Raw genomic sequence first — 11,828 nt, 5'->3', positions numbered from 1 at the left:
CCAAAGCATTTCTTGTTCACTCTCTCACCTTATCTTCAGAAGATACTACAAGAAACAATATCCGATCCTGATCGGGAAAACCTCATGAAACGTCCACAGATTACTGAAGATAATGGACTGCTTTTCTTCCGGAACAGGCTATATGTTCCCACGACCAGTCTTCGAACTCTAGTGCTTCAGGGGTTTCACGACTCCCGAGTTGGTGGTCATAGGGGAATCGGGGCAACTCAAGAAATAATATCCAGACAGTTCTGGTGGCCCGGTTGGGCCAATGATGTGGAACGTTACGTAAAGAGTTGTCCTGTGTGTGCCCAGGTGAAGATTCCTAGGAAGAGGCCCCTGGGATTGCTTCATCCCACCGAGATTCCTCCATACCCTTGGCACACCATAGCGGTTGATTTCATTGTGGAACTTCCTCCATCTGAAGAATATACCTGTATCATGGTTGTAGTGGACTGTTTTTCCAAAGCAGCGCATTTTGTTCCATTCTTTAAAATACCAACTGCTACTCAGATGGCATCAGCATTTCTTTTGGAGATATACAGGTTACACGGACTACCGCAAAAAATCATATCCGACCGAGGGTCTCAGTTCTTGTCATCATTCTGGCGTCAATTGTGCAGCCATCTCGGCATTCATCGTGCACTCAGTTCTGGATATCATCCTCACACCAACGGCCAGACAGAAAGGACTAACCAGACTCTGGAACAATATCTTCGCTGTTTTGCCAATGCCACTCAATCCAATTGGAAGTCTCACCTGGTTTTTGCTGAAGTCTCCTATAACAACACAGTCCATTCAGCTACGGGACTGAGTCCGTTTTTCTGTTTGTCTGGCTTACATCCTAGATTGGTACCCTTTTGTCCTGTACCTTCGAGTATGGTTCCCTCTGCTGATTGGCTCATCACTTCCATTCAAGATCAACACTCCTTGGCTCGCAGTACTTTGGCAGAGGTCCAGACTCGGATGAAGAGACAGGCTGATAAGGGGAGGTCACCTGAACCTGCTTTTCAGGTGGGGGATTTAGTTTGGTTGTCCTCAAAACATCTTCCCATTCGCAATCTACCCACCAAATTGGCTCCCCGGTATTTTGGCCCTTTCAAGATCACTAAACGTCTGTCTGCTGTGGCTTTCCGTTTGCAACTGCCTCAAACTTGGCGGGTGCATCCGGTTTTTCATGTCTCCTTGTTAAAGCCATACGTGGTGGACACATTTGGCCGATCTACTCCTCGTCCAGCGCCTGTTGTGATCCGGGGGTCTCCCGAATTTGAGGTACAGGAAATATGCGATTCTCGCATCAGGCGAGGGGTGTTGCAGTATTTGGTGGACTGGAAAGGCTACCCAGCCTGTGATAGAACTTGGGAACCACACAGTCATGTACATGCCCCCCGCCTGGTCCGAGATTTCTATCGCCGTTTTCCTTGGAAACCTGGGGTTTCTGGGCTTTCTGGGAGGGGGCAAAGTGTTACCACCTCACTTACCTGTCAGAGGGGGCGCGGTTATGGGTGCCGACGCGCCCCCTCCTGGCGTTGTTATCCCCGATACCGGTTGGGGGGATCGCGGCCATCCGCGGCACCCAGCGTTTCCGGGGTTTCTGTGTCCCGGGGTCTGCGCATGCGCGCAAAGCCGCGGCTAGGTCTCCGCGCATGCGCAATCCACAAGCTTGCTTCCCAAGCCTCGTTCCGGACGCGGCAGCACTCGGGACAGCACGGCTTGCGTTCCAAGCCTCCTGAGTGCTGCCGGTCCTATTTAAGCAGCGAGATCTCGAAACTCAACGCGTCTCAACGCGGTTTGTTTTGCGGATCGTGTCCTCGCTCCTGAAGCCTTGCTGCTTCAGTTCCTTACCTGCCTCAGCCTGCCTTCTAGTCCTACCTGCCTCAGCCTGCCTTCCAGTCCTACCTGCCTCAGCCTGCCTTCCAGTCCTTACCTGCCTCAGCCTGCCTTCCAGTCCTACCTGCCTCAGCCTGCCTTCCAGTCCTTACCTGCCTCAGCCTGCCTTCCAGTCCCTACCTGCCTCAGCCAGCCTTCCAGTCCCTACCTGCCTCCAATCTACTCTTCAGTCCTGCTCATCTGGCTCGCCTTCCAAGACCTGCCTGCCTCTTCCTTTCCGCCTACCTGCTGCCTCCAGATTGCGTCTTCTGTAATATACTACTGCAATCAGTCTGCAATCCTACCTGGCATATTGTTACATTCTGCAAGAACAAGGAAGGTGCACTTTTGGGGCGTTGGGAGCTGGTCGACCTCTAACCATGTTGACTTCAGGGGAAGGGGTGCGCTGGTTTCTCGCGTTTCATAATCTACAATAACCTATCGGACAGCCTGGCGACCTCACCACGAACAACTACCGGAAGCCCAGGTACTCAGCGCCCTAGAGACGCCATCTTTAACAGAAGTAGACATGAGATCATAAAACAAAGTACTTTGAAGTCAAATGAAGTTTAAAATGTACATGAAGAGTATTATTCATATAATAATACATACCATGAAATATTACAATGAATAATTATGTAATACATGAGTAAATTGAAGAAATAGTAATTTATTTTGTTAGAGAAATAGTGCTTAATGAAATTAATTTCTGTTTATATGTTTTTTTAAATGAATATATTTTCTTAGTGTATGCAACTTGAAGCATGCTGTTAAAGTGGTATCCTGCCTTGGGCCTTTTCTGCAGCTAAATGTATGTTATCATTGTTGAAATACACATTTTGTTCAACTGGAAGATGAACTTGAAGTCTTATTGGTGTATGCGTAAGGCAACAGCTCCTTCTAGCAGTGATAACAGGCAAAGCGGGCAGGACAGCTTTGGACAAACATACATCTGGCCTTTTATTATATAGTATGATAAGCATCCACACACACAAACTCAGAAGATGTTTTTATTATTTGCTCATAGTTGGGCTGAAAGTAGAGCTCATTTTCTGAGGAACGTGAGGAGGCAGATGAGACTGTGGCAATAGCTAATTTCTGTGTGTGAACCGTACTGGAAGTCCACGCTACCAATTCGTAGTTAATGACTGAAGATATATCTTCAGGTAGACCATAGAAAACAGTGAAGCAGTGACTTTGTGTGGCCTGTGCCTGTCCAGTGAAAAGCATGGGCTGCAAAATTGCTTAAGGAATATTATCACGATATGGTGTGTCCAAGATGGCATCAATGCAAGAGGGACTTCTGGACGTGCCATTGCCAGGCTTAAGACAAGAGGAGGAGCACGTTGCATGTCAGAAGGGAGCGGAGCAAGCCCCTTTCAGTGCAGGTGGGCTGCTGATTATTCTGGGGTGAGGCGAGCTTAGACAGATCCGGGGGTGGCCAAGGTGTGAGAGATGAATGCTCAGCCCCCGAACGACATCTTTACTAAAAGCACCACTTCTAGTTCCCGATAATGGCGGTGAGGGCTGAAAGTGAGCCACCATCTTTACTGAGGACTGGAAACTTTAACTCTGATCTGTGGCAGTAGCATATTGAGACCTGTTGTCATGTCGATGCACATCCCTTAATGTTTCCTACTGCTTAAACGATAACCAGAGAAATATAAGAAATTAATCTTGCAAGATACAATTGTGAGATACTTTGTTGGTGCAGCCCACCTTACCTCCTTTTTGTTATCTGAGCCTGTATGCCATGCATGGGCTGTATATAAAGAGGAGCAGAGAGAAGAAATATGGCAACTGGTCAAAACAATTATAAAAGAAACACATGGACCCAGATTTCTTTTCTGCAGGCAGCATGCAGCCAATTCCGGATAGATCCTGAGACGCCTCACCATTGAAAGATCCTGTGATGGCTGCGTTAGGTGGTCGCATTGAGAAGTCCATGTCTCGTTGAGAAAATAAGTCTGACAAACTAACAGAGAAAAGGGCCCAATTGGAAACAAGAACTGGGACAGTGGAACTGAAAACCTCAGAATTGGAACTACAGTGTAGACAGTTTACTCCAGGAATTAAATGCATTGGGAAAGAGTTGGAAGCATTCATCCAAGGCAGCAGAGCCATGGAGAGTAGGCTGCAATATCTTGAGAAGGTGGTCAGAGCGAAACAGATTAGGATTTTCTGCCTCCCACCAGGAGTAAAAGGAGACGATCCAATCTCCTTTATTTCCAACTGGCTGGATGAGACGCTTGGTCTTGAAGCAGAGGGTGCTCCTATATATGTCGACAGTTGCTACAGAATCAAAATGCCCACACCTAGCAAGAATCACAAACTGGGGTCTGGTTCAACACTTACCGTCAAGCTTGTAGACGCTCGACACAGGGAAAGAATTTTAAAAGCTGCTTCTACAAAAGGAACTATTGAATGTCAACAACAAAAGGCTATTCTTTTCCCAGATCTAGCACCACCAACAGAGAAACAAAGGAGAACACTGAACATACTCAACAAATCGTTTCTCAGTCGCAGGGTGAAGGCAGGGTTACTGGGACCTGCTTAACTGAGAATAACCTGGAAAGAAAAGGAATATGCATTCTGGGACTCAGAGACAGTGGAAGGACTGCTTAAGGTAATCCCAAATATGTTGCACATGATCAATTTGGAACAACACACAATCACAATATAAGGATCTTCGATAATCCTGCATGCATAACTGGAAAACAAAACGGGTGCTGGCTGGAAGGTTTAGAATTAATCTTAACCTCTGCATTGCTTTGGGCAACCTTCCACACCATCTTCTTTGCCTGTCAAGCCATTACAAAAGGGGACAGACCATATGCAAATCAGGCTTGGTCCCAGCTCAAAAGGGGCAGGCCAGCCTGAACTGCTTGGTCCTATCCCTTCTTCACAAGACCACAAGCATCCCCACACATGGTTGGGTCTTTTTGGGCCTCATCAGTGAGGAGTAGCTTGGGTCTCTAGGCCCAGCAGGCACGGGAAGCACATCTGGACATACCTGTCCTAATGGACAGACAACTCTGTACACATTATTTTTCTAGTGTCAGAACACTCATTAAAAAGCCACATTTTTCTGAAAAATTACATTTATTTAAGTTATGTAGAAAATATTTAAAGTCACCAAACCTACATCTAGAATACAATATTCCAAAAATATCAAAGTATTCACATCATGGATGCCTCCAATTACACTAAGGAATACACGTACCCTACCACATACACACAATACTTACAATACACGCAAATACATACAAAAGCTATATATGTCGTGTGCAAATGTTACGTGGTTTGCAAATCAGTGTAAACCAGACACCTGTGATTTTGACATGTGTCTGCATATTTATAAACGGCCTCTTTAATATTGCTGCATTCTCTGTTGCTTACTTAAGTAGGCCTCGTAATTCCATGGCCCAGCCTTCTTCAGGGCGTGTTGTTCTTTGCCAAAGGAGAAAATTATCAGTGGTAGATGTGTTTATTGGACATTTGTATGACGACTATACACAAGTGTTTCGATGGAAATGTATTCTATATTAGAGGTCTCAGTGTTATTATCGATTAAAGCAAATGTGTACACAGTGAACATTTACGCTACAGGGTGGCAGAAGAAGCTTGATTTAATGGCCCATAGTTTGGAAAGTGCAGCTTTACTTGTAGTCAAGGGGTACCCTCATCAGTGTGCATCTTGGGCATTAGAGATGAGTGATGGTTGTTTCCAAAGAACTGTGTGGTATTTGTGTTGCAGGGGAATTTAGTCACGTGAACAGGACCCTGGGCCTCATTAGGACCCTGGCGGTAAGTGAAAATCGATGGCGGTAAATGGTTACCGCCATCGTTTTCCGCCAGGTCCGATCATGACTCCTGACCGTAAACTACGATGCCAATAGCGGCATCGTAGTTAACGCTGCCGCTAACTGCGCTAAGGGTGCGCGCACGCGACCGGCCACACCGTACTTAGCGCCATGGCGGAAAGGTACGCAAATGCCGACCCAAGCGGACATGCACCTAACGCCATCACCGAGGCCGCTAAGTACCTTACCGCCATGGTGCAAATAACGCCATCGCGAACCAACCGTAAAGGGCCAATTCAAGTGAATGCAGCTGCCACAGGTGCACAGAAACAGCACAGGTGAAGGCAATACAGACTCAGGGGAGTACAAAAAGAGCACACCCCACCCCTACCCACACCCAGTCACACTCCACAATGATGGCAATACGACTAGCAATGTTGGGGCTGGAGGACCTGATAGCAATGCATGTGCTACTACAACAGCAACAACAACAACAACAGGCAGCACAGAGGAGACGCAGGAGGAGAAGGAGGGCAAGGCAGGCCCAGCAAGCCCCACCAGCACAGCCAGTGCCACCACGCAGGCAGCCCCCAATCCCACGCATCAGAGCCAATCCAAACAACCTCACTGCTGAGCAGATCCACACCCTGTACCGTTTGGACCGGGACACCATCACCGCCATCGTAGACATGACACACGACGACATCGTCAGCATGATAGAAAGTCCAACCGCCACCCCCCCCTACTGAAGGTAGTGGCTGTACTCCACTTCCTTGCCACAGGCACCTACCAGCACACAGTGGGGCACCTGCATGGCATTTCACAACCATTATTCTCACGAACACTCATCCAAGTGCTCGATGCCCTCCTCAAGCACACAGACGACCACATCTCATTACCACGGACTGCCCAGGAGATTGCAAACACCAAGGTGGGTTTCCATGCACTAGCCAGCATACCCGGTTGCATTGGTGCCATCGACTGCACCCATGTGGAATTGGTGGTTCCACGTGCCATGGAGGTACCGTACCGCAACCGGAAACAGTTCCACTCCATCAACGTGCAAATGGTCTGTGACTCCAACAAGATCATCACACATTGTTGTGCCCGATTCCCCGGATCAACCCATGATTCAATGGTCCTGAGGAACTCCACAATACCACGCTACATGGAGCGACATGCAGGCCCAAGATCCTGGCTACTCGGTGAGTGCAATGTCATGGAAGTGGGCATGGGAATGACGTACCAGTGCATACTCCACCTGGCAGAAAGGGGGGGGGAGATGCATACTCCACCTGGCAGAAAGGGGGGGGGAGATGCATACTCCACCTGGCAGAAAGGGGGGGGGGAAGATGCATACTCCACCTGGCAGAAAGGGGGGGGGAAGATGCATACTCCACCTGGCAGAAAGGGGGGGGGGGAAGATGCATACTCCACCTGGCAGAAAGGGGGGGGGGAGATGCATACTCCACCTGGCTGTGAGTAACACAGAGAACGGATACAGAGGAAGGGCACCCACAATGCACAAAACCCCTCTGCATACATAGGGTGATGGCATGCAAAACAGGCCATGGCAGCAATGAGCATATACTGGTTGCATAGTGTGAATCAATTAGTGCATGTAGAAGTGAGCCAAGGTAACAGTTCCATGCCAGCCATGGTGGAACATCATGTTCCTGATCAGACAACATGACTGACACATACATTCTCGCCTACATACAGGTGATGCAGCCTATCCCCTGAAGAGGTGGCTCCTCACGCCAGTCCGGAACCCGCAGAACCAGCACGAGGAGGACTTCAACCGTGCACATACACGTACTCGTGTGGTCATAGAGCAGACATTTGGCCTCCTGAAGGCACGGTTCCGAAGCCTCAGCAGGTCTGGTGGGGCACTCCTGTATGGCCATGAGAAGGTGGCAAAGATCGTCATGGCATGTGTCATGCTGCACAATATGTGCGTCAGACGGAATGTGCCCCTGCCCCCTGACGCAGAACTGCAACCACCTGACGATGAGGATGAGGAGGGTGCAGATGGGGCGCCACCACATGGAGGAGGCGATGCACAGGAGGGGCGTGCCATGCGCCAAAGTATCATCGACCACTGCTTCTAGCACACACGGCTGGTGTTAATGGCATGGAGACTGCACTTGGGGCACTGTGTGTCTCTGGGACATGCACGCTGTGGACTGTACACCAATAAAGCACACATACGCAATGAAAATGTCCACACATTTCTTTTTTTGAGACAAAAAAGTGTATTGGAACTATGAACTGTCGTGTCACACCCCCTCCCACCTCCCCCCTGCACACCCCAACACACCCCCTCCCACCTCCCACCTCCCCCCTGCACACCCCAACACACCCCCTCCCACCTCCCACCTCCCCCCTGCACACCCCAACACACCCCCTCCCACCTCCCACCTCCCCCCTGCACACCCCAACACACCCCCTCCCACCTCCCACCTCCCCCCTGCACACTCCAACACACCCCCTCCCACCTCCCACCTCCCCCCTGCACACCCCAACACACCCCCTCCCACCTCCCACCTCCCCCCTGCACACCCCAACACACCCCCTCCCACCTCCCACCTCCCCCCTGCACACCCCAACACACCCCCTCCCACCTCCCACACCCCATGTAGCTGTCAACAGATGCCTGTGGCCGTGTCCACAGGCCGTCACAAGCCCCCTCTCCCGGCACCCGGGGCACCCCTGGCTGTGGAGCGCAGGTTGCGTCCAGAACGGCGCACGGGGCTGCTCTGCGCAGAACTGGCAGTGGAGGATGTCCCTGGCTGCCCATGTGCATGCAGCTCCTGTCGTGTGTGGGTGAGGTCAGTGACCGCACGACGCAAGCCCGCAAGTTCGGCACAGATGTCCCTGGACATGGCCTGCATGGCATCCCTCAGGGTGGCAGTGCTCCGCGCCACTTCCGCCCTTAGTGTCTCCGTGGCCTGTTCAATGCTGAACCTAGCCCCCACACATTCCGCGGCATGCTCATCCAGCATTGCGGACAGTTGATGCTGCCGCTGAGTGATGTCCTCGAGGGACGGCTGGCCGTGCTGGCCCATGGCCAGTGCAGGTGGAGTGATGGAGGGGCTGGTCCCCTCCTGTGGAGTGTGGACAGGGCATGGGGTGGAAGGCCACTCCTCTGCCTCAGTGTGCCCCTGTGTGTCGCCCTCATGGGGGCTGGCGTCTGAGAAACAGGGGGAATGTAGTTGGTCAGTGGGGCTTCTGACCTCCTGCTCCATGTCCGAGTCAGAACATGCAGCTGTTGCAGCTGTCTCCCCGATGTTGCTGCTGGCCGCTGACCCCCTGCCTTCTGTAGCAGGCAATGTCGGTGGAGGTGGAGCAGCTGCTGCTGGCCTGCTGACAACAGGGGTGCTTGCCGGTGGGACCTCCGGTATGCCTGCAGTGGGACCTGATTGTCGTGGGGTCTGCCTCACTGCAGCTGAGGTTGAGGGTGCAGGGAGGTTGTCGTTGGACTTCGCTCTCTTCGGCGCAGGGGTGTCCTGGTCCTCTGGGTGTGATTCTGTGCCTGTGGTGGAGCAAAGGTGGGAGGGCGTTATTGATGGGTCTACGGACTTCTGAATGACAATGGTTGACATTATTTTGGCCAGTGGATGAGGAAGATTTCAGGCAGTGCCATGCAGGTTGTCTCCTTTTGGTGTGGTATGTGGATGCAGGTATGCGGGTGCCAGAAGTGTATGCAGGGTGGTGCTCGCATGTGGCTATGGGCAGTATTGATTTGTGTTGCATTTACACTCTAGGGCAACCTTGTGCTACACATGATTGGACTGCTGTGACTATGGCATGTCTTGTATGAGGCACCTACCTTCATCACCTGATGTCGGGGCTCCCCTTTCCATCCCTCCAACGCCTTCGATGGATTCCATGCCGATGGTGGTAGCACAGATCTCCTCCCACGGTTGGAGTTTCAGGGGGGATTCCGACCCTCCACCGGTTGCCTGGGCAAGGTTGCGGTTTGCCGAGATGACGGCTCTGACCCGTATGCGCAGGTCATCCCAGCGCTTCCGGCACTGCTGTGGGGTGCGGGGTACGGTCCCCACCGCGCTGACGCGCTCAGCCACCAGGGCCCAGATGGCCTTCTTCTTCCCGATTGCTGTCCTGGTCATTTCAGGGGAGAATACAACACCTGCGTTGTCCTGCAGGGTCTCCGCTAGCATGCAGAGTTCCTCCCGGCTGAATCGCTCCTGGCGCTGGCGGTCACATGCCTTTTTCACAGATTTTGGCATTTTCGGCACTTGGATGGGTGGGTGTTTGGTTGGGACAGGTGTCAGGGTTGGGTCTGGTGTTGTTTGGTAGGATGGCGATGGATTGTGTTTTTAAAGATGGCCGACGGGCTGCTTCCCGTTCCGGCGCGATGACGCTATTTCCGGTTTGGCCTTTTTTACGGCCGCCGCTAATTACGGTGGCCGTAAATTACGGTGGTCGTAAATTACGGTGGTCGTAAATTACGGTGGCCGCTACTTACGCTGGCGGAAGGGCACCTTGCTCGCTTAGCGATGGCGGTAGGGGCCTTTTCCGCCATGGCGTTAATTGCATTACCGCCATGGCGTAATGCTCGTGCGCGATGGGTCGTGATGTGGCGCTCTTTACGCCATCGTCCCACGGCGTAAACGCTCATTACGCCATGGCGGTAATGACGGGCGATTACCGCCAGGGTCGTAATGAGGCCCCCTGTCTGCTTCTTTTGCCACTGGCAGGGGCAGAAGAAGCACTGCCAGGGATAGCAAAAATATTACAAGGAGTCACTGATTCTACTCCTGGGGACTAGGGACGTCATTTGGGGATGGCCATGGGTCGCACTTGCAACCCCTGAGCTCTCCCTTGCTATCCCTAAAACAAAACGGGGGAAAAAGTTATTTTTTGCATTGAAGCTCCTGTGCTTTGGCCAGTGCTATGTGGCTCTTTGTTTTAGAGAGGATGGCTTGCTTGTTCAGGCCTCTTAAAATAAACATGGGGTTGTACAAGTGTAACACTTTGCACCAGACCTGCAGATGAACTGGCCTGCTGTTAAATCTCACTTACCAGTTTAATGGTGTCCACTACAGAGTGTATTTTGCTTTCTGACTTTGAGAATGTTCATACATGTAATTGCTCATTTTACTATAGCCGTTCAGATAGCTATAGCTGGTAACATAGCTCAGTGGGTTGAGCACTCGCTGCTGCGATGTGCGAGTTATCTGCAGGTTGCAGGTTCGAATCCTGGCAAGGTTAATTCAGCATTTCATCCTTCTGAGGTTGATAAATGAGTACCAACACAGGTTGGGTGATTTTATTTGTTTAACATTTCTAAAGCGCTCACAGCATCGAGGAACTGTTACAGGAATTGTTTGTTTTTCTTAGTTGCGTAATTGTGCTTTTTTTGTCTCAGTATTTATAATAATAATAATTAGGCTTTTATATAGCGCTACAAACCCTCAGGTATCTGAGCGCTGCTTATTATTACCCACGGTGTGTGGTGCTCATTTATCGACCTCGGAAGGATGAAAGGCTGAGATTGGCCCCGCCGGGATTCGAACCTGCGTTAGCAGGCTCTGCACGGATGTCAAAGCGAGCGCTCTACTCACTGTGCCACTTGACCGGCTATAATGCGCTTAAACACCCAGAGGTTTCTAAGCGCGATCCGGGATCGAACCTGTTGTTGCTTCATGTTGTCTTGCTTCCAAGACACACGCTGTCGCTGAGCTACCCTCCTGGGATATTGTATGTATATTTGTTCTATATAAAGCGCTTAACTGTAAGTGCTATATGATGACACATCATTATCATTTGGCCATGGACATCTGCTTGCATTCACAGTAACGTGGTAATGTGTGCCTGTGCACACTGATATTAACGATACATATGGTGATCCATTCTTGTATGAAATGTATATCACATTACAGTGATATCATAACCATATTTTTCGTAGTGTACTTAGGAAAAATGCTATGTGATGCCACTTCCTGTTTTGTCAAGGGGTGAAATGCTGTGTACCATCACTTCCCTTGATGTCACTTCGGGTTGGAGTCTAATGACAATGACATCACTTCCTGTGATGTCATCAGAGGTCAAGGTTCATGTGATGTCACTCCCTCCATCCCTGGCATTTCGGTGAAATGACGTCCCTGCGGACTCCTAATGGGCCGAAGG

This window comes from Ambystoma mexicanum, chromosome 11, assembly GCF_040938575.1.
Source record: "Ambystoma mexicanum isolate Mex_15411 chromosome 11, UKY_AmexF1_1, whole genome shotgun sequence".
In the NCBI taxonomy this organism is placed as follows: Eukaryota; Metazoa; Chordata; class Amphibia; order Caudata; family Ambystomatidae; genus Ambystoma; species Ambystoma mexicanum.
This window is presented reverse-complemented; position numbering follows the sequence as displayed.